The sequence below is a fragment of the Nicotiana attenuata genome, unplaced genomic scaffold, assembly GCF_001879085.1.
Source record: "Nicotiana attenuata strain UT unplaced genomic scaffold, NIATTr2, whole genome shotgun sequence".
Taxonomy (NCBI): Eukaryota; Viridiplantae; Streptophyta; class Magnoliopsida; order Solanales; family Solanaceae; genus Nicotiana; species Nicotiana attenuata.
In genome coordinates this window covers 10,709-33,386 of record NW_017673768.1, presented here as the reverse complement: position 1 = coordinate 33,386, position 22,678 = coordinate 10,709, and the positions used below count along the sequence as shown (strand labels likewise).

Here is a 22,678-nt window from a genome sequence, read left to right as displayed (position 1 = left end):
GCCAATAATTAAACATGAAGAAGCGTAACATGGGGAAAACGGGGCAGTAATACATGAGACGACGGGTCGGGTCGTCACATATTGCCACTATTGCAGGAAGGTTTATTCCGTTTCATCCTAGGAGGATTTAATCCATTACCTTGGCAACGTGTGAGGGGGTTAAAATTCCTTAAGGACGCACAAGAAAATTGTGGACTCGGAATATTTTTTATAGTTTACTGTTTTTCCAATTTTCTTCTAACAGTCTTTCTAATTTTTTGTTTTAACACAGTAGCGACAACAGATAGTATATACGCAAACCTACCCTTGTCCCTAGGGAATAGAGAGGCTATTTTCGATAGTCACTCGGCTCAAGAAGACGAAAAGAGACGGTATATCAGTACCAGCAATAGAAGCCAGAAAAATAATAACAGTATCGAAAGAATCAGAAAATAGGAGCAATAACAATAACCAGTAAATACGGCCCGGTACTATGAAAAACGGAAGAATAGCGTGAACACAAACACTAACCACTAACAGTTTAAGACAAAACACTATAGCCTCACCCGATATGAAGTAGGAAAATGCACAATTACCTCCTAACCTACAACCCTAATGCTCGACCTTCACACCTTTCTATCAAGGATCATGTCCTTAATATGAACTTTGATCAAATGAAACACTCACACAAAAAAAAATATCTAATTTTGGTTCAAATTAGTTTTCTCAAGAAATATTGTTCCCATAAAAGTAATCTTATAAATGTCACAATATTAAATTGTTCTAATTGAAAATGGTCTATAGTTAGAGTTTGAGGAGAGGATAATTTTTGCTTAAAACTCGATTTTCACAAGTTAATTCTTTTGTTCTCGCTTAATTTTTTTTTTTTAAAAAAAAATCAGTGTCGAAATAGAATTTTGGAGAGCAATTATTTATTTGAAATTTTTTGAGTAAACATTCTTGAAGACGCCCGAGTCAATAATTGTAACTTACATTTGGATCGTTTAATTATTTCCAATAAAATTTCGAAAATTCACTCTATTCTTTAGTATAATCATTATTTTTGGTTTTTGAACTTTTTAGCAAAAGCTTAAGATCTTGTTATATATAAAAAATGAAAGGTGTAAAGTTGCATAGCATGTGAACATCGTATCCATTTCATTTTCATAAAAGAGTTGATTGATAAGGTTTAAATGACTTAAAACAAGTAGGAAAATTACAAGTAGGCCTAAATGTTACTCTTTAAAATGACAAGAAAAATCCCTATGATTGTTTTTGTGGTAAGAAGTCAAATTTAGGCAACTAAAGAGGGGACCTTTAGCAATAAAGGAAAGAATTGATAGCAATTTGACACAATTGAAAGCTACACCTCAAGTGGTCAATGTTAATCCAAAATTATGGGACCAAAAGTGGGGTCTATATTTAAACAAATAAATCCATGGTTATTTAAGGCTTCTGGCCCAATAAGGATAATTTCACTAATATCAAACCACTATCTTGAGTTTTGGCACTTCCTATCCTAGTATTATATTTACTCACATATTCATTGTGTATGCATAAACGCGGACCTTATGTAAACGTAAAATGCTTTATGCACCAGATTGCTTTTTATTCATAGTGTATGCATGTCACCAATGCACCAAGTAGTACGGTGGAATCAATGCGATACTCCAATTTTAACAGGAAGACTTGGGGTTGAGCTATAGGAATAGAGAAACTCCTGATAGGAAGTGTTTTTCCAATTAGCAAATCCTAACTGGTTAAATTCAAATTAGTCGGATTAGTGAGTTTCGGATACTGAATGCTTAAAACACAAAAGAAAAAGAAGGTATAGTGTATATATGTGTGTCTATATCCATTTTATTCTTCATGTTCTTAGGGTCTTTTTTATATGACACTATTACTATTTAGAGAATCAGATAATTCTTTCTTCGATTATGATATCTCCCAAATAATTTTAGTATTCTTAATAAATTATGATTTATTATATTGTCAATGCCAAGTTTGCTTTGAGAATTGGATATTTTAATCTTCACATTCATCATTACTTAATTCCCATGAGTATAGATATCAGATAACATTGTCCACAAAGTTTGGATAGATATAAAGAAAATTACCTAATGTTTTGCTTTATTGAACCTGAGACTTCGTGATTCTATATCCACGTCATTAACCATTAGGCCAAACATTCCGTTATTCTTTTTCAAATAAATGTAAGTATATTTTATTTTATCGTTGAAGGAAGAAGCAATATTTTTTTCTTTTTCTCTGTTTTGATATTAGGTGGTCCATTTCAAGCTTTTATCCATAGAGACAAGAGGAGAGTTGAGCCATGAATTTGCATAGAAAGGGTCCAAATATTAGAGAGTAAGTCATTTCGTCATAAAGACCCCTTGTTTGGGTATTGTGACAGCTTGAATAGCCATACTATCCTCTCATGCTATCTTTGGATGCAGTAAAATGTAGTTTTTTTTTTCTTTCTGATTTCCAACCCTTTTTCGTCGCATTACCTCCACCTTAATTAGAATTTGTGGAGCGTAAGATCTATTAAAAAGGGAAGCGTTCCCCATCATAATTTTTTATTTCGCAGTAAAAAGGGTTGAATCATCCTAGTACCTGTATGGGTCGAAATCTGACCACGCGTGGATCAGCGTTAAAAGAAATAGCGAGGGGTCGACTGAGCCATGGTCGTATTCATAAGATGTCATAACAACGAGTATCTCGGCCGCTGCCGGGATAGAACTATCTTAAAGCTCGTGCGGCGAGGTATATGTCGTGATATTTAAGGGGAACGACCCAATGCACAATGAACAGACTAAGGCCCTCTGGCTAAGAACTGTTGGATAAAAGAGAATAATTGCTATATAAATAGGGAAAAGAGGACAAGAAAAGGGGGATTTGGTTCTGACAAAAAAAAGGAGACAGAAGAACCGGAGAAAGCTACCGGAGAAAAACAAGAAAGAGAAGTTGCAGATCTAGGCGGCAAACCTTTATAATCATCTTTCTTGAGTTAATAAAGATAGATCCAGCAACTATTAATGACATTTTCCTCTTTTCCACCTTTATTCTTGCATTATAGAACAATACACCATGAATGTAAGCATGTCATTTATATTTGATATTTTTTATAAGTATAAAAAATTCGTATGCTTGACCTTATCTTATTCTCCGGTTCAATGCGTTTCGATCTAGAGTTAATTATCCTTGGCTAGGATTTATCCTCTTTTTCTTATTAATTAGTTTAACAAGAAGCTCGACACTTTTTGGTCAAACAGTACCTTCTCTAAGGCTAATGTAGTAGTGAATACAGGGCACATACACTTTTTTAGAATCGAACTATATTTTCTAGAAAAATAATTGTTATACCTATTATTCCATTTTTATGGTCATAAAGAAATAGCGAATGGACTATTATTTCATATTCACTGATTTAAAATCTTATATTCACCTCTGATACAGTACCATTTCCTAGCATTAGTGAAGGGTTGGTATTTTTGCATATAACATCATCACCAAAATGTACTACAACATTGATTCAAGACAATTTTAGTCAACCCAACTTTAGATTTTCATATCAAAATGTTGATATGAACATAAGATGCAGTCTACACATGGAAATGTTCTAGTCAAGAGAAGTGAACAATTTGATCTCTGTGCTGCTTGTCAAAATGATCTAATACATAAGTTAGAAACCATAACTATCCAAATTGAGAACACGAAATTCACACTACTAACAACAACAAAAACACTCTCCGTGTAAAATAATTGTTTGTCCATTTGAAACTGTGATGAAATTAATCCCCGTGGAGTTAGTGAAACAGAAAACTTGTTCCCTCGGAAGCTAACCCAAAGAAGGAACACTTAAGAAATGGAACGTGGTCAAAGCTCAAATCAACAGCGTAGGAATACTTCCCGTATTTCCACTTGATGCCACCACCTCCTCTCTGACCCTGGATATCGTTAGTCTCACGTTTCTCTTCTTCACCAGAGACTCGCTCCAAAGTACCAGTACCTACATCAGATGATATTTTTGCAGTGATTCTTGCCATCATTGCACACCTGGAAACCGCTGCCTCTGACTTCCTCGCGTTCTGATATGCTCGGAGGCCATTGTGCAACTTCTTGACAGTACCACAGAGCCCCTGACGAACTCCTAACATGCCCAAATCTTCATACTGAACTAGTGTGATCTCACATGCAGATAGGTGTCCATCCCCTTTCTTTGATTCCTTACAAGTGCACACTTTAAGTAGATCTTAAGCTATGGTGTCCTAGACAATTGGCAAAGTTGATTTATCGTTTTGTACATCCACTAGAAATGGCACCACTTACCAGGCTTAACAACCCAACTTGTAAAGTACAGGTCTACACACCTAGGTTTGTCTCGCCTTTGAAAAGCTCGAGAGGGTGCACCCTGCAATAGATTTCATGTTACAGATGTACACAAGATAGATGACTACATAGTTTCCCGAAAACATAAATGATGACACATGATGTGGGACTACATAGTTTCTAAAAGTTATACATAATGACGATAGAATAAAATAAGTGAACAAGACAAGGAGCAGTTTTCGGTATCAAAATGAGTAGGTAGAACAATCGAGTTGACTTCAGGGAACTCATGCAAACAATATAAGCAGCAGCTTCATAAGTCCTAAAGTCCATGAAGGTCTGAAAATCTTAAGACACAAGATGAAAGCGCAGTTTATCAGACATCTTTGGAACAAAGACATAGTTCACTTTGTATACCAAGAGACTCCGGAAGATAAGAAGAAAATTAACTAATTCTAGGGTAGAGATAAGCTTTTCTTGATAGAAAAAACTAAAAACCAAAATATAGAGCAAAAACGATGAATATGGTTTTCCAAATAGAGATAAAAACATTCAATTTGATAACAATCAACACAACTTTGTACCACAAAATTCATTATAAACTTGGTATCTCGGTCATGGAAAATTGTAGAGCTGACATAAGTATAACATTTAAAATTGAAATGTGGATACGTAAAGTACCAAACGTGTTGCACCTACCACAGAGCTCGTCATGATCTTTCCCTTCCAAAAATATTAAAATAAAACAGTAATTTAAACACACATATCCCAAGTTCAAGAACACAAAAACAAGCTTTTTCATGTCAAATTGCAACTCTCAAATGATCGTCTGGAAACAATGAAACAGCAAATGTTTCCTCAGAGAAAGAAGGCAGATATCATAAAATCAAACTCAAAACAAGTGAATTTAAAAGACTTTCCCTTTTTAATTTGGTAAAAAGGTACTGAAGATATATCCAAATGGCAGCAACCCTTAAGAATATGTGTCAAGCAATTCTAGGAGCCAGGTGTCTTTACCATCTTGAAGTTGCAGAAAATGATCCAGATCTTTCTCTGCTACAACGTCCTGATCTTCTGACGCTCCACCAATATACCTGCAGGAACAATCTAGCACGTCTAAGACTTTATAAAGGATACAAGTTCATTGACAATGATAATTTATGCTGGTCTAAAGGAAGCACTTGAGCAGAATAAGAATTTTTAATTCAACAACCGTCAGAAAAAACTTATACTAAGGGCACTCAAACAGAGAGGAAACTTATACTTCGATAACACGGTGGATGCAACACGAGGACATCCTAGGGGGTCAGACATCCTAGTCCTACTCCAAAGAAAACTTATACTAAGGACGCTACAAGTAATTTTTTCAGTTAATCAACTAACAACTATCTTTATACGAATCTAGAGAAGAAGAAAAACATTGATTTCCAGCAGAATGCTAAGTTAGAAATTAACCAGGACAACTAGATCTAGATATTCACATTTCAAGCATCCTTAAATAACTCGAAAATGACAGACCGTCAGATCTTTTTCAATAAAATCACTTGATGCATTTAACACAAAGAGAAGTAAGGGTGCTAAATTTTACGGTCTGTCATCTGTAAATAACTTATTCCCAATAAAATCATTCGCTGCATTTAACATGAAAAGAAGCAAGGTGATACTTCAATTACAGACACAAACATGCACCAAATAAATCCTCATCAGCAAATATATATTAGGAAACTTTGTGGACAATCAATGCACTCAATTTCCTCACAATACTCACAAGCACTGGTACAAGAGATATCCCAAGTAAAGGAAAGCTGATAGCAGATGTCAAAACAAAAATTTCATCTGATGAAGGCACTGATAATTTGGAGCGAGTCTCTGGTGAAAAAGAGAAAGGTTAGACTACCGTTATTCAGGGACAGAGGGAAGCCAGTGGAATTACTGGAAATAAGTTGTGCTGTTCATATCCAGCACCTGAACAATATATAGGACAGTGAAAATGAAGTGTGCATGCATCTGGAAGGAATACTGATGCAAGTGGCGGAGTTGTAATAGATGAAAAGGCAAGTAGCACTCCTCACGAGAGTTCCATGCAAAGATCACGAGGATCGTGCTTTAAAGCATACATAAACACGTTCTGATCTGCAGAATAAAGCCAAAATCTATTTCCTGGAAATGACCATTGCATCCAAAACATAGTCAAAAACTAAAGCCAAAGGTAAAACACCTACAGTGTTCAATTTACTAGCTAAACATTAGGAGATAATGGTACTGATTGAACTGGAAGGGTGTGGGGTGGGGGTGTGAGGAGGTAGTGATCAAATGTATTTCATAATTGTAACAAATCCCGTGTCAAGTTCATACATGCAAATACTTTATCAATGTTCTAGACCTCCATTCAATCTAGATACCTATCACCTGAGCCTGGAGAACGGCTAAAAGAAGAAATGGGATGGAGATTAAATAAACAAATAAATAAGGAGCCAAAAATGTTAACACGCACAAATGTGTAATTAAATGCTTTTTGGGACAATAGAAACTTTCCATAAAACTAAAAACTGTTAGTTTTCAAGGATGATACTGAAACTTAGAGTAATAAACGTATATATCAACAAAATTCCACCTGACACATGAATGGAAATTATAAAGCACATAAGCACAATATTCATTTTTTCTAGTCTCTCATATGTTAATCTACTCTACCAATATCTAGAGGTGGAAAAATAGGAAAATGGTTGATAGATCCTAAATCTCTGGCTAGTAAAATGAGTACAAGTTACAAATTAGCATACTCATTTACCGATTATATACCTGTTTTGCCGCTTCTACACATAATAAATTCACTGGACACATATTAGCTGTAAATCCATTTAAAAACTCCGTATCAACGTGTGAAAGTGCACAGCAAGTAACAGTTAACACCAACATAGAAATAAACATGCCAGTAGAAACCTATCTACTGATCAACAAAACAGGCAGATCATGTAACTGGTTGGCATCTTAATGTTGATGAGAACAAATAGTTGGAATTTTGTCACATTCATGCCAAGGCTCAAAGAGTCATAACAAGAGGAAAAGATTAAACTCCATAGCATTTCTAGGCAAGTTTACAAGATAAGTTTCTAACACAGGCTTAACATGCAAGATTTTATAGCATGGCTTTGCATACAGATAACTTTATTCTTCAAAGGTTCATCATATCAGGTTTTATAACAGTTCAATAAGAAAAGTGTGAAATAATGTAAACACTTCTCTGAGGTAAAGCGTGCAATTTATGAAAATTTAAAAATACCAAACATAATCATTTTAGTATTATAATAATCAAAGCTAATTTCAGTACCCAGGACCCAATAAACTCCCTCTATCCCATTTTGTGTAACACTAACATTATTTTGGGGAGTCAAATAATTTTCCTTTGACTGAGATTTTCTTAAACTGTGTTGTAATACTTTGAATTAGTAACTATGCTGATATATGGTCCTTCTCACATAGTTTTCAAATTTGTAAATTTAATTTCAAAAAACTTGAAATATTTATGCCGAAATCCACACTGAAAATTAGGTGCTTTGACTCTCGTACTCCAAACCCCTTCAAAATAAAACAGGGTGAAAGCAGTACAATAATGTCAATATCAAATCCCACTCCTCAAACTTGGTAGTCAAAGAATTGATTGTTTATCGTTCGGATTACTTTGCGCATCACTGTTTGAAGCGCACTGTTCTTCAAAGCACATGACTTCACAACGACGCGGTAAAACCTTGCCTTGTATCACTTCATTGCTTTAATTAACACTGGTTGAGCGCTTCTTGTCTTATAAGCTTATCAGTATAGGTGTTAAGTTCCGAAACTAGCAAAAATGCAGGACATAAAAAATGGTAAATTGCTTACTGCTTTTTAGTCCTCATTCTCGTATATGTTGGCTTGGTTCACTCCATTTATGGAAGTAAAAAGGATCCATTGAAACTACCAGCTGTATCTACCATATCTTCACTAGTCATATGGAATTACTGTTCTAGGAACAACCTATTAACTTTTGAAAATGGAGAACATCATGACCCATAATTCTGAAGAGAAATGTTATGGAGTGGAAGATGATCCACATCCTCCCCGTGACTTTCGCCAACTTGCTTATTCAGTTAGGAGTCTTGTGATTATTTTTTCTTTGCTTTATATTCTCTTTCCTTAACTCATTCAGCATGATGATGTGACTTTTCTGAGAGCGACCCATATTGACTGCATCCATGCTTCACGCTTATCACCTCCTACAAAAGAGATGTTCTCCTCACATGTGGATCTCCACAACCATTTTCCCAAGAAAGCTTGATAAAAATTAGTTAGCCTTGGTATGCACAAGTCTCCATTTCTGATTATCCTCTCAAATAGTAAGATTAAATATTAATTAATGAAAGGATACATCTTAGCATTCGCACATTCTCTACACCACCAACTTCTAAATCATGTAAATCTGAATCCATAAGGCAATCCCTAATTGTATAAAAATTGAATTTCATGTTTATTTTTGTTTGCGTTACACTAGAGTTGTAAATTCAATCGAGCCAGGTCAAGTTTTGATTGTCGAACTAGACTGTGTTAATAAACAAGTTAAGCTCGGGTCAAATACTAAATGAACTCTAAACCATGCTCAAACTCGACCAGTAGAAGTTTAACAAGCCTAAAGCTCGAGCTCGTCTTTGCCTAGATATACTAAACAGGCTCATAAGATTTTCTACTTGAGTTCTCAATATATAATTAATAGAAATTTATTAAGGTCTAATATAACACATCTACATTAGAGAATCAAAATAGGCAGTATTAAGATATCATATAAATAGAAGAATCTATTTGGAGTAGAAAAAAGTTATTTCTTTTTGAACTCAAAGAAAGACTTTTATTAAACTGAATCAGATGCTAACAAGCTTACAATGAAACTAGTAGCATACTCCCAATAGAAATTGCAGGAAAGTATCTAACGCAAAGTTAATTTAAATATTTAGACAATAATGTGCTCCCTCTGTCTCAAAAAGAATAAAACTATTACGAGCACGAGCATGAAAATAACAGCATATTTTTCCAGGCATTGATGTATTAAGAACAAAGATATCAATTTCTGCAAAACATATTTACATCTTATACTCTCTAAATTCATATTAAACGCAATGGCACAACGAGCATAGAAATAAATAAATAGATAAACACAAACATCTATTATGATCCACAATGAGAACCAATCAAAAAACATACTTATTCATAGCATCATTGTAATTGTGCCCTTCCAATAACGAAAGCGGATTCCGACCCGGAAGTATCAACGGCTGCAGCAGGCAGCAGGCAGCAGTTTTCTCCCATCAGAGAATACAGGAATTGATGTAAACGCTAAACAAAACCGGCGAGCATCTAATTTTAGGTGAGTTATTTGAAGAAATTAGAGTGAAGAAAGTTTTTGTCGGGCGTCGAATAAGAAGTCGTATTAGACTATACGTTGCAAGCGATTATAAGTTGCATAACAAATACGCCTTATAAATCCAATTTCTACTCAATTCGAACACCTTCAGTTTTTGCACTTTCATATGTTACACATAAATTTCTTTGAAAGTTGTAGCTCTTCATTTATACTTTTCCTCATTGTTATATATAATTTTTTTTTAAAAAAAAAAAATTGTAGCTCTTTATTTATAATTTTCCAATCGAGAATGACTTGTATAAAGGTTTCTCCTCTTATGGAACCTCTTATATTTGTTTGACCAAAAAGTATTAAACTTCTTGCTAAACTAATTAATGAATGAAATAGAGGATAAATTTTAGCCAAAGGTAATTAACTCTAGATCGCAACATATTGAGTATAAAAATTGGAGAGGAACAAACTGATTTAATATTTCATAAGATGGCTATCATACATCAAGTGGGAATGATAAGCTTACATCTGTGATAGGCTTGGATTACAATCGAAAGAGCATAAAGAAGAAAGGGAAACTGTTGATAGCTGAGAAATCTTTCCCTCACGGTTTCGTAATATTGCTCTTGTTTGTGATAGCCAGACCCCCTTTCACAGTTCCCAATTCCCCTTTATATATTGACAATATTCCATTTTATCCAACAGTCTTTGACCGATGTGCTTTCCCACGGCAGTCCTTTATTACTTGCCCAATACAGTACGCTTATATATCCTGCCATATAGGCTTTCTAACTGCCTCACCTCGACAGGGACCGTGGGGCCCGTCGCCATTACGCCTCGTGAGCACGGCCATGACGGGGTCGAACTCTTACCGCCTCCAGTCATCAGGGTCAGATTTCGACCAATACAATATTACTAATGATATTTTTTTTTTTTTGGGCTAAATACTGAAATGCACTCAAATATATCTGTACTCTATAGTGCTCTATCAATTGAAATTTTTTAGGCCTTTAGTAAATTTTTTGCTACATTGAAGAATAACTAATTACTTTGTACGGAAGAAACTTTTCTCTCCCTCTCTTTTCGAAGAATCAACATTTTTCACTTTTTGGTAGTGGAAAAATAAAGTTCTGGTAAAAAATTAACAAAAATGATGGAAAGTGAATCATCTAGATGATCCACTTTTTTTTTTTTAAAATTTATTTAAAACTGAACTAATGACAATTCTAGAAATATTGATTCAATTTTGATAACTTGTGTTTGTGTTATATTATGCATCACGAGCCTTTTAGTAAAATTTTGAAGAAATGATTTAATTTGATTCGTTTAAACATGATCAATTTTAAACTTAAACTTATTTTTTTCGTCATAGAACGCTTTGATAATCAACAAAGACTAATAATTTTGGATTCAATCGTCACAAGCAAAAAATTTAAGCTATAATGCTATAAATTTGAACTTGAGGTTGAAGCTTCTTAGATAAAAATATGTGAAATTCTTTCTCAATTAGCCCAAAAGGAAGTTGGACAATTAACTAGCAGTATATCCATGTCGTACTTTATTTTAAATTTTAATCTCAACTTGTGTCATTATTTCTTGAATTTAGCTCTTAATCCAAATTTGCTGTGCACTTTATCCAGTAAAGTGTAAATTACAAATATTTCGCTCTAACGAAAATATGATTGAATTACACAATCTAATATGTATGTACCTCTATTATGGACCAGTAATAGATTTTCATGCAAACGTGACACAACATGACCCAGAATTTTAGCAAAAAGCTTACAAGAGGAAGTAAGTGTTAATGATGAAAGTATTTAGGTCAGGGGATTAAGGAAAAGTCAATTATTACCGCCAACAACTATGACTAGATGAGTGAGGTCTACTACTAGAAATCTAGGAATTATCGACCAAATATTTGTGACCAAAGTTGGTCGGTCAAAAAAAGCGACCAAAGTTGATCGCTAATGTGGAGAAAAGTATTAAATAATTATTTTAAATAATTTTCCGACCAACGTTGGTCGCTTTTTGATCGGTAAAGTGGTCAACATGTTGACAGGGCTGGTCAGACTTGCTTGGTCAAAGAAATATTCAAATTAGCGACCAACTTTGATCGCTAATGTGGGACCCAGTTATAACGTTGTAGTAATTATATTATTATTTAAAATATTTTATAAAATATAATTAAATATTATTTAAAATTGGCGACCAAAGTTGGTCGGTCAAGAAAGGGAAAGCAAGTAGCGACCAACTTTGTTCGCTAATTTGGGACCCAGTTATAAAGTTGAATAATTATATTATTATTTAAAATATTTTATAAAATATAAATAAATCTTATTCAAAATTAGCGACCAACGTTGGTCGCTATTTTTTAATTAGCGATCAAAGTTGGTCTCTTTTCAGGTCAACATTGGTCAAAATTAAAAATCACCTTTATATTTACTATCTAAATAATATAAATGTAATCCGTTAACACTTTTGTACTACAAGGGATGAATACACTAAAATATACTCTAACATGCATATATGTAGTTAAAGTAGTACAACAAAGCGTGTTATATATATATATATATATATATATATATATATATATATATATATATATATAGACGTTTTGTTTTAAATATTCAACGATGCATCTGAGTAGGTTATAAGTCGATGAATCAATTTACACACACACACACACACACACAACCACACACCACAACACAATATATATATATAATATATATATAATATATATATATATATATATAACATGAAGCGCTAGGAATACAGGGTCGGGTTCTTTTAGGGATTGATACATTTGTAAATTGATTCATCGACTTATAATATATATATATATATATATATAATTATATACTATAATATATATATATATATATTGTGATGACCCAGAAGGTCATCACTTGTTTTAGAAATAAATTTAGTGCTCTGAGGCCTAAAAACCTCCTCTTTACCTCACCTCGACTTGCGTGCGTGATCCGGACCTATATCCGGAAAGCCTTCTATGTGAAAATATGAGAAATAGAAATTTCTAGAGTTAAAATTTGATTATGGTTGACTTTGGTAAACATTTTTAGCAAACGGACCCGGATCCGTGTTTCGACGATCCCGGGAGGTGCGCAGTAAAATATGGGACTTGGGTGTATGCCCGAAAATGAATTCCGAGGTCCCAAGCCTTAGAAATTAATTTTTGAAAGAAATTGTTTTGCTGAATTATCTAAGAAATGAAGAAAAGAATTAATGTTTGAAACCATTGGTATCGGGCCCGTATTTTGGTTCCGGAGCCCGATACAAACTTGTTATAGTATTTGAATGATAACTGTGAAATTTGGTGAAAAATGGAGTCTATTTGACGTGAGTTGGACTTCCGGTTGATGAGTTATGAACTTTGAGTGTTTTTTATGAGAATTTGAGTTTTGAGGTTTAATTCATGGTTTTACATGTCATTTTGATGATGTGATCGCACGAGTAGGTCCATATGATGTTTTTGAGTTAGTATGCACATTTGGTTTGAAGTCCTGAGGGCTCGGGTGAGTTTCGAGTAGGTTCCAGGATGTCCTAGGCTTAAAACATAGCTGTTGCAGGTTCAGAGAAGTGCAGATCTCTGAACCCGCCAGTGCTGTCCGCGGTGGGGGCTTTGCGGCCGCGCTCGATTTTGTGCGGTCCGCACAGGTTCACTGGTCCGACTTCGGAAGCCTTTATCTTTTGATCTATAAGGAATTTTGAGATGATTCAAAAACAAAAGTTGTAGCCCTTTGTGTCTAGTTTCCAGAAAGGTAAAGAAATCACAATTTGGACATCTGTAGAGAAAGTTATGGCCAAAAAACTAAAGTATGTCACTGCAGTCAGCATTGTGAGCTCCGCGACCGCACTCCTTTTTGTGCGGTCCGCACAGGGGGTCTGAGAGGGGTATATTTAAACGGGATTTTCAGTTATTTTTGATTTTTCAAAACTCCAAAAACATAAGAGGCGATTTTTCAAACAACCTTTCTTCTCAAAAACATTAGTAAGTGATTTCTAACTCATTTTCTTTACTCGTTAGCTTCTTTTTACAAGATTTCATCCTAGAATATATGGTTTTCATGGTGGAATTGGGAATTTTGGGGAAAAAACTAAGAATATTGAAATTTGGGGATCTAGACCTCAAATTGAGGTCGGATTTCAAAACCAATTATATATCCGGGCTCGGGGCTGAATGGGTAATCGGATTTTGGTTCGAATTTCGGGTTTGGACCAAGTGGGCCCGGGGTTGATTTTTGACTTTTTGGGAAAAACTTTAGAAAACTTATTTCCATGCATTAGAATTGATTCATTTAGCATTTATTGATATAATTAACTTGTGGCTAGAAACAAGCGAGTTGGTGGTGGAATCAAGAGGTAAAGCGATAGTTGAGGCTTGAATTGTGTTCGTGGCATCGAGGTAAGTGTTTGGTCTAACCTTAGCTTGAGGTATTAGGAGTTGTGTCCTATTTGCTATGTGTTATTTGTTAAGTGCGACGTATAGGCATGGTGACGAGTATGTATACGTTGGTGTCAAGCATGCCCGTAAGTCTTATATTATGATTATTATGACTCCGTTTGTATTGTTTATGCCCTTTTGTGATGATTTCTATTGTTGGGCAAAGTTTGTGGAAGAAATGGTAATATTTTAACATTGAGGAGCATTGGCTCAAGTTGTGAAGTGAATTGTGAAAGAATAATTGGCAATTGAACCTTATAGAGCATTAGCTCAAATTGTGAATCGAGTTGTGAAGTAAATGTGAAAACGAGAAGAGGATTATGGTATTGTTCCCTTGCCGGGACGTTGTTGCTTTTAATATTGTTTCCTTGCCGGGATGTTGTTGTTTTGATGTTGTTCCCTTTTCCGGAATTTTATTATAATTCATTTATTTCCTTGCCCTTATTGTTTGTGTTTGTTGTTTGGGTGAGGAAGAGTGTAAAGCATGAAGGGTGATGCCGTGCATTGTTTTGGTGAGAGAGTGTTAAAGCACGAAGGGTGATGCCGTGTATGATTTTATGAGGCAGAGTGTAAAGCACGAAGGGTGATGTCGTGCCGCACGATGTACCATTCCTTGCCTTTATATGAGTGATTATGTGAGGTAAAAGCACTAAGGGTGATGCCATGCCAATTATACTGATTTTCATGGTGAGGACGAGAATAAAAGCACGAAGGGTGATGCCGTGCACTTGTCCTTGATTTTCCTGATTTTACTGGTAATCGAGTTACGGTGTTCTTTACGCTTACTTACTGATTTCCTGTTGTTACTTGAATTTATTGTGATGTTATTGATTCCCTTGCCCAAATTGCTTTGTGATTGTTGCTTGGGTGAGGAAGAGTGTAAAGCACGAAGGGTGATGCCGTGCATTGTTTTGGTGAGAGAGTGTTAAAGCACGAAGGGTGATGCCGTGCATTGTGTCTTTGATTTCCTGATTTTTATTGATCACCGAGCTGTGGTTTCTCTACATTTAATTGTTGAATTTCTGTTGATACTTGTTGTACCCCGCAGCATGATCCCCCTTCATATCTTCAATTGAACTGTGGTGATCTTTATATTTATTCGTTGTTCTTCTGTTATTATTCGATGTCCCCGCAGCATGTTTCCCCCTCCCATCCTTAGCTATACATTTCTGCTTGTATTGTTCCGTTGTATATGATTTAACTGCACAGGTTTATTTTTGTAGTCTGGTCCTAGCCTCGTCACTACTTCGCCGAGGTTAGGCGAGGCACTTACCAGCACATGGGGTCGGTTGTGCTGATACTACACTCTGCACTCTTTTGTGCAGATCCCAATGCTGTAGATTTTGGACCGCAGTGAGATTGTTGCTTCTTGTTCATCAGGCGACCCAAGGTAGTCCTGCAGGCGTCCGTAGGCCTTGGCTTCTCCTTCTATCTACTATTCCTGTTTTTTTCATGTATTTTCAGAGACAGTGTTGTATTTATTTCTTTCAGGCCTTTATTTGTAGTACTCCTAGACAGTTTGTGAAGTTGTGACACCAGTCTTGGGTAGATTTGTTATGGATTAGTATTAGCAGTATTATAAAAACTTTACAACGCAGTCTTCCGCTTATTAAATTCTGTTGTTATCTAATTGTTGGCTCTTAACTGTTATCGGATTAAAAATGGAAACAAGGTAAATAGTTCAATTGGTCGGCTTGCCTAGCTTTCACTAGTAGGCGCCATCACGACTCCCGAGGGTAGGAAATCCGGGTCGTGCCAAGTTTGTATCAGAGCTCTAGGTTACATAGGTCTCATAACTCACAGACAAGCTTAGTAGAGTCTGAGGGATCGGTACGGAGACGTCTGTATTTATCCCCAGAGGCTACAGAGTTAGGAAAAACTTCACATCTATTCTTTCCTGTCGTTCGACTTGATTTCTCAGTGTTAGTTGAACTTCCACTCTTGTTCCTTCGCGAATGGCGAGGTCACATACCGCTTCTTCAGCGAGCAGCAGCACAGATCGGTGATAGAGCAGCTACGTCTTCGGAGACTTGGTAGAGAGATTATCGTTTGACTAGACCATTTGGGTCACCAGCTTTGACTTGGGATCAGATCTCTCAGCTGCTTTTGGAGAAGTTTCTTCCCACTGAGAGAGAGAGAGAGAGTTAGGAGGTTCATTGAGGGACTCATTCAGGCTGTCAGGGTCAGCAGTCTCAGCAGCCGAGGGCTTGTTATACTTGTGGTGAAATGGGGCACATTGCTAGATTTTGCCCTCGGGAATCGAGCAGCTCTCAGCATCAGGGTTCCCGTGCCATGGTTCAGGAACCGAGTGTTCCACAGCCCGCTCAGCCAGCTAGAGGTGGAGGTAAAATTATTAGAGGTGGAGGTCAGGCCGCTAGAGGTGGAGGCCAGCCAGCAGTAGGCCGTCCCATAGATGTAGTTCAAAGTGGTGGGGCCCAGCCCCGATGTTATGCTCTTCCAGCCAGGCATGAGGCTGAGGCTTCCGATGCAGTTATCACAGGTACTGTTCTGGTTTATTGTAGAGATGCTTCAGTGCTATTTGATCCAGGGTCTACACACTCCTATGTGTCATCTTATTTTGCACCATATCTGGTCATGCCTAGTGATTCTTTGAGTGCTCCTGTATATGTGTCTACACCGGTGGCTGATTCTATTGTGGTAGATCGTGTCCATCGTTCTTGTATAGTTGTGATTGGGGGTCTTGAGACCCGAGTAGACTTGTTACTGCTGGACATGGTTGATTTTGATGTCATATTGGGGATGGACTGGTTATCACCTTACCACGCCATCTTGGATTGTCATGCCAAGACGGTGACCTTAGCCTTACCGGGTTTACCCCGTTTAGAGTGGAGAGGGACTCCTGGTCATTCTACCCGTAGTGTTATCTCTTATGTGAAGGCTCGACGTATGGTCGAGAAGGGGTGTTTGGACCGAGGTTCCTTCTATTGTTTCTGTGCCCGTTGTTCGCGAGTTTCCTGAGGTATTTCCTTCAGACCTGCCGGGTATGCCACCTAACAAGGATATTGACTTTTGCATTGATTTGGCCTCGGGAACTCAGCCCATTTCTATTCCGCTGTATCGTATGGCCCCGCCTGAGTTGAAAGAGTTGAAGGAGCAGTTGCAAGACTGGCTTGATAAGGGCTTCATTAGGCCTAGTGTATTGCCTTGGGGTGCGCCGATGTTATTTGTCAAGAAGAAGGACGGATCGATGAGAATGTGTATAAATTACCGGCAATTGAACAAGGTAACAATCAAGAATAAGTATCCATTGCCTGTGAGCACGTGATTTTTGCCCTATACGAAATACTCCTATAAAATCCCAAGAAAAATAAATTTTTGTTAATTATTTGCCATTTTAGGATTTTTGTAGAATTTTTATTTAATTGTTTGCATTTTTGTGCATGTTTAAGTTTTATTTAAATCGTGAAAAAATACCAAAATATCATGCGTTTCATTTAGGATTTGTTTTTACATTTTTAGAATTAACAAATAATTATTTATTTTATAAAAATTCGAAATTCACAAAAAATGCTTCATTTTTACACTTTTTCTTTTTATTGATTTTTTTTCTCTTTTAATTTAGGATTAAGTGGTTTTTATAATTTTTATAATTAGCTAATTAGTTTAATTTCACATTTTGGATAATTTCGAATTGTTAATTTGTAGGATTTTAATTAAAAAAAAAAGGAAAAATTAGAAAATAAAAGAAAGAATTGGAAAAGAAAGGTTTGTCTTATGAAATTGGGCCAAAATTAATGCTGAGCCCAAATCCTATACCCAAATCTGCCCAAACCCAATAATCCACTCAAAGCCCAATCTCCCTACCCAAATACCCATTACCCTTTACCCTAATCCCTCACATAAAAGTGGAGCTAAGGCACAAAAATGAGGGGGACCAAAAAAGGAAAAGGAGCAAAAGCTGAGCATAGCAGCATGAGAATTGAGGACCGAAATTAGAACACCCCCTAAATCCCTTCTCTGATCGATCAATTTCCCTTGGTCTTCATCTCACTCGTCTGCATCCGTACATACAATCCTCACCTAAAAATCATTCTCTCACTCACGTTTCACCATTATAGAGGTAGCTAGGAATTCGTCATCTGAAAATTCTTTGCAACACACTGAAATATACAAGTCAAATAATGAAGAGATTTGAAAGCTAGCTCATGATTCTACTCGCATGCTCTACTATTTCTGGAAATTCAAGGGCGTACAAGTTTGAGAAGTGCAGTTTGCTGCTGTTGTTTATGCCGAATTCATGGCTGAGCTCCAGCCTTAGTTTTTCAACCTTTTTGAGCATTTTCTGTTCATTTTGTTCCGGCAGTGAGGTAAATACAAGAAATTCCTGTTATATCTGAGTATTCTTCAATAAGATGTGTTACTGAGTTACCCATCTGTAGATTGGGGTCCTAGATGATGTTTGCTTGCTCAAATATCGTTGTTGTCGGTATTGGATTTACCTTTTAATTCCAATTTCTAAAATTCGTCATGCTTTGTTAAATTAGAATTGATCGGTTTTGAATGGTATAAGCAATGGAATAGCATTAATTTCTTAGTGCAGCTTTGTTACAAAAGTTATATGCTTAAGGCTTCTTCAGAATTTATCAATTCTGCGACCGAAGGCTAATGTTAACATTTTGAAAGCCAAACTAGTTTGGAGTTGAGAGGGAGTTGATTGGTGTATTTATGGATTGATTGATGTAAAACAAATTTTAGCAGAAAGAGAAAGCTAAAAAATTCGATTTGGTTTGAAATCAAGGAATCCAATATTATGTGTTAATTACACTTTCTCCAAATTTTGGGGAAAGAGAAAAGTAGATATGGTCTTCAACTTTAAGTGAAGTAATACTTTTAGATTTATTCTACTTTGCTTCTGTATGCTTGGACATTGCATGAATCGCCACATAATGGCATAAATAAATCTTCAAGTTGTGAAAATTGTTTGATCGTTATCTATCTTTGAGTTTAGCTTATCTGATTTAATGTGAACTATATGGTCATTCGCCCATCTGTTGATTCTTCTTCGAGAACTTCGAGAAATTATTGGAGTATGAGCTGAAATTTTTCATGCTGCAGCGAGTAAATAAGAGACTATACATAGGAGCTTTTGAATTAACGGGGCGTGCCGTGCCAAACAACATTCTCAATTGCATGGCCCGTTAATAATTAAGTGGTAGGATGTGGGCCTTCTAGTTAAGTAGCATGCTTGAGTTAAGAGGTTTGCCTCTTGTTCAAGTGTGGACTTGAACTTGAGGCCCGAAGTCCTTAATCACTTTAATTAATAGCAATCCATATTGTTAACCAATTAGGGCCCTTTAGAGACATTCCGTACTAAAAACAATAGTTACTTTAGGATTGGCCTTTAAATAAAAAGTGGGACGAGCCTCGCCAAATAAAAATGCATAGATTGCGGGGCCCTCTTTCTTAAATGCTTTATTAAAAATATTTTAGAAATTCGGGACATGCCATTTAGCGAATTTTCATGGCCTCCCGCAAAGTTAACAAGACGCTAGACACTTTAGGCGCGCTTTTTAATAATTTTACCTTCTTAACTATGGGTGTGCATTTCATGCAACCCAAATCCAAATCCCAAAACGTTGAATAAGAGGTGTCAAGGATCCGGGTACATTTCATGTGACGTGATCCAAAAACACGCTCTTAAACGACGTTCACTTTCATAAAAACTAATTAAAAGCGGTTAAACAATTCTAAAATTGCAATAGGATAACATGTATTAAAATCAGACTTTAGCCAAATATAGCAGTTGAGCGACCGTGCTAGAACCGCGGAACTCGGGAGTGCCTAACCCCTGCTCCCGGGTTAACAGAATTCCTTACCCGGATTTCTGGTTCGCGACTGTTAAACAGAGTCAAACCCTTTCCTCGATTCGGGATTCAAACCGGTGACTTGGGACACCATAAATCTCCCAAGTGGCGACTCTGAATCTCTTAATAAAATGAATCCCGTTTCGATTGTCCTTTAATTGGAAAAACTCCCTTTATTATACCCTTCACGGGGTGTAGTAAGAGAAAAGGAGGTGTGACAGCTCCGGCGACTCTGCTGGGGAACAAGAACCCAGAATTTCGGTTCAGGGTTCAAGAATTCGAGCTCAGTTAAATTGTTATATTTGGCTATACTTGATTTTCCTATATGTTCCATGCTATGTGCTAAATGTTTTACCGTTTTGATATTTGTTGAATTGTATATAAACTGTCGCGAATCCCTTCCTCTTTCCGAGTCTTCTACATCATGGAGAAGGGTGCACTTCGTGTAGCTTCTCTTCTGTTTAGAGTCTTTTCCCATTTAGAACGAGGTTTGGATAAGTTGCAAAGCCGGCGGAGCTTCTGTATCCCCGGTATGCTGCCTCCCCCTCGGCCCGAGTTGTCCGCTCGGGTAAGCCAGGTCTAGACCAATAAACCTAGGGTTTAAACCTAGAAGAACAAGACCTCATGCCGGATCCCTAGTAGGACGCTTGTTTGCATCATGTGCATTTGACTTAGGGGACTCAACACAGGGGTTGGGTCCGTCTAGGACAGGTGACCTGAAATAATGGACCATCCTGATGCATCTTACGTGCTATTTGCGCATTTATTTGCTCGGCTTTGCATGTTGACCGGCTTGTCTAAATGAGTGAATTATGAAAATAAGCAGTGTTGGGACTAAGTGAGGGTAACCGCTAGTTTTGAAAAACCAATGCCCAAGTAGTGCCGAAATGCTGCCGGATTTTTGAAAAAAGAAAAGAAGGAAAGTAGTTTTCTTTAGTTTGTTGTGTTTACCAATGGAAAAGAAAACAAAAAAGTTTTATTTTCAAATTAGTTTGTTATTTGCCATTGAAAAGAAAACATAAAAAATGAATTTTGCTTTCAGAAATAGTGTATTTGCCAACAAAAACAAAAGAGTCCTATTTTCAAAAATAGTTAGGTTCATTCGCCCAAACTATGCCGGTTTGATTCTCACCGGATGTGAGATACGTAGGCAACCCTCATCGGGTCCAACCTCCCTTTTGCAAAAATAGCCAAAAAATGTCAAATTTTAATTTTTGTCATAAATAAGTCGGTTGATGCCATTCTTGTCTAAAATGAGCCGAATGTCCCTAAAAGGACGCCGGAAGGCCGTTTTTGCAAGAACAGCCACCCTGAGTCATTTTTACATGATTTGCGGGCACAGCCTTAAAATCTTCCTCCCAGAAGTCTGAAAGGCCGTATTTGCAAATCCAAGGCCTGTTTTCTACATAAAGAATTTTTGCACAAATAGCCATTTTTTCAAAATAAGTCATTAAAGTCCCCTAATAAATATGCAGGATGGATTCAAGTAACATCGAAACCTTCTCAGTCCTGAGCGAGATCCCTTTGAAACTCCATATGTGGTGGCATGATTTGGGAAAGGGAAGCAGAGATGCCGTGGTCAAAAGTTTGGGTGGTCTCGTTGATTTGCTGAACATCAAACCAAGAAAAGATATTATTGAGGCATTGATACCATTCTGGGATCCGACCCGTAATGTATTCCGGTTTTCAGATTTTGAATTCACACCTACATTAGAAAAGATTGCCGGACACGCCGGTCTCAACGGGAACCTCCGAGATAGATACCCATTGGCCCCACGACCGGTATAGGTTCTTGGATTTGTTGAACATCAGCCGGGATATTCAAGACCCGTATTTGGCGGAGGGGTGTTGTACATTGCATTTCTTATATCACCGGTATGGTAACCCCAAAGGTTTCGAGGAACCCAACACAGGATTGACACATGCTGGGAATAAAGACAAATGGGAAGCCCGACGGGGATTAGCCTTCATGGTAGCCTTTTTGGGAGTGGTAATTTGTCCAAGAAAGGACGGTCACATAGACCTTGGCCTTGTAGGGATGCTAGATGTTGCCATGAAAAAACCTACTAGCACAGTGGTTCCCCTGATTGTAGCAGAAATATACCGAGCTTTGACCAAATGTCGGGAAGGGGAGAAATTCTTTCAAGGTTGCAATTTGCTCTTACAATTGTGGATACAGGAACACCTCTGTCACCGCACAGGCTATATGAACTACGGTTTAACTGGAGTGAGTTGTATTGCAAAATTCGAGACCCGGGTGACAGGTATTGAATTCCCTGAGGGTGCTGAGGCCTGGTCGTCATGCTTAAGATCCTTGACCGCAGATAAAGTTGAATGGGCCTATGGATGGCTTCCTGCTACTGAAGTTGTATACATATCAGCAGAGGTCTCTTATATTCTTTTGATAGGTATTCGAAGCATACAGCCTTATGCTCCTTACCGAGTTCTGCGACAATTTGGAAGATTCCAGACAGTGCACAACGATGAAGACCTGAGCGAGCAAGTCATCGAGTTAGGCCCGAAAGCTGCATTCCCTGAAGGCAGAGTTCGAAAGATTTGGAATGAGTGCAGGTACCTTGAACCCAAGACTATAGTACAGGACCGAGCCAGAGGTAAGGTAGATCCCAAATACTTGGTCTGGTTTGGTAAGAGATTTCAAATCCCTGAGAGACCCGCCAAAAGGCCACATGTACA

The 22,678-nt window shown here is 37.0% G+C and overlaps 1 long non-coding RNA gene across 1 annotated transcript; it reads right to left on the bottom strand.

Moving 5' to 3' along the window:
• Positions 1-3,513: 3,513 nt before the first annotated feature.
• LOC109217224 lies at positions 3,514-9,897 on the bottom strand. The gene is made up of 3 exons (XR_002066608.1): positions 9,544-9,897; positions 5,329-5,405; positions 3,514-4,393 (listed from the first exon to the last, which is right to left on the bottom strand). It is a non-coding gene; the product is annotated as an uncharacterized LOC109217224 (long non-coding RNA).
• Positions 9,898-22,678: the final 12,781 nt, after the last annotated feature.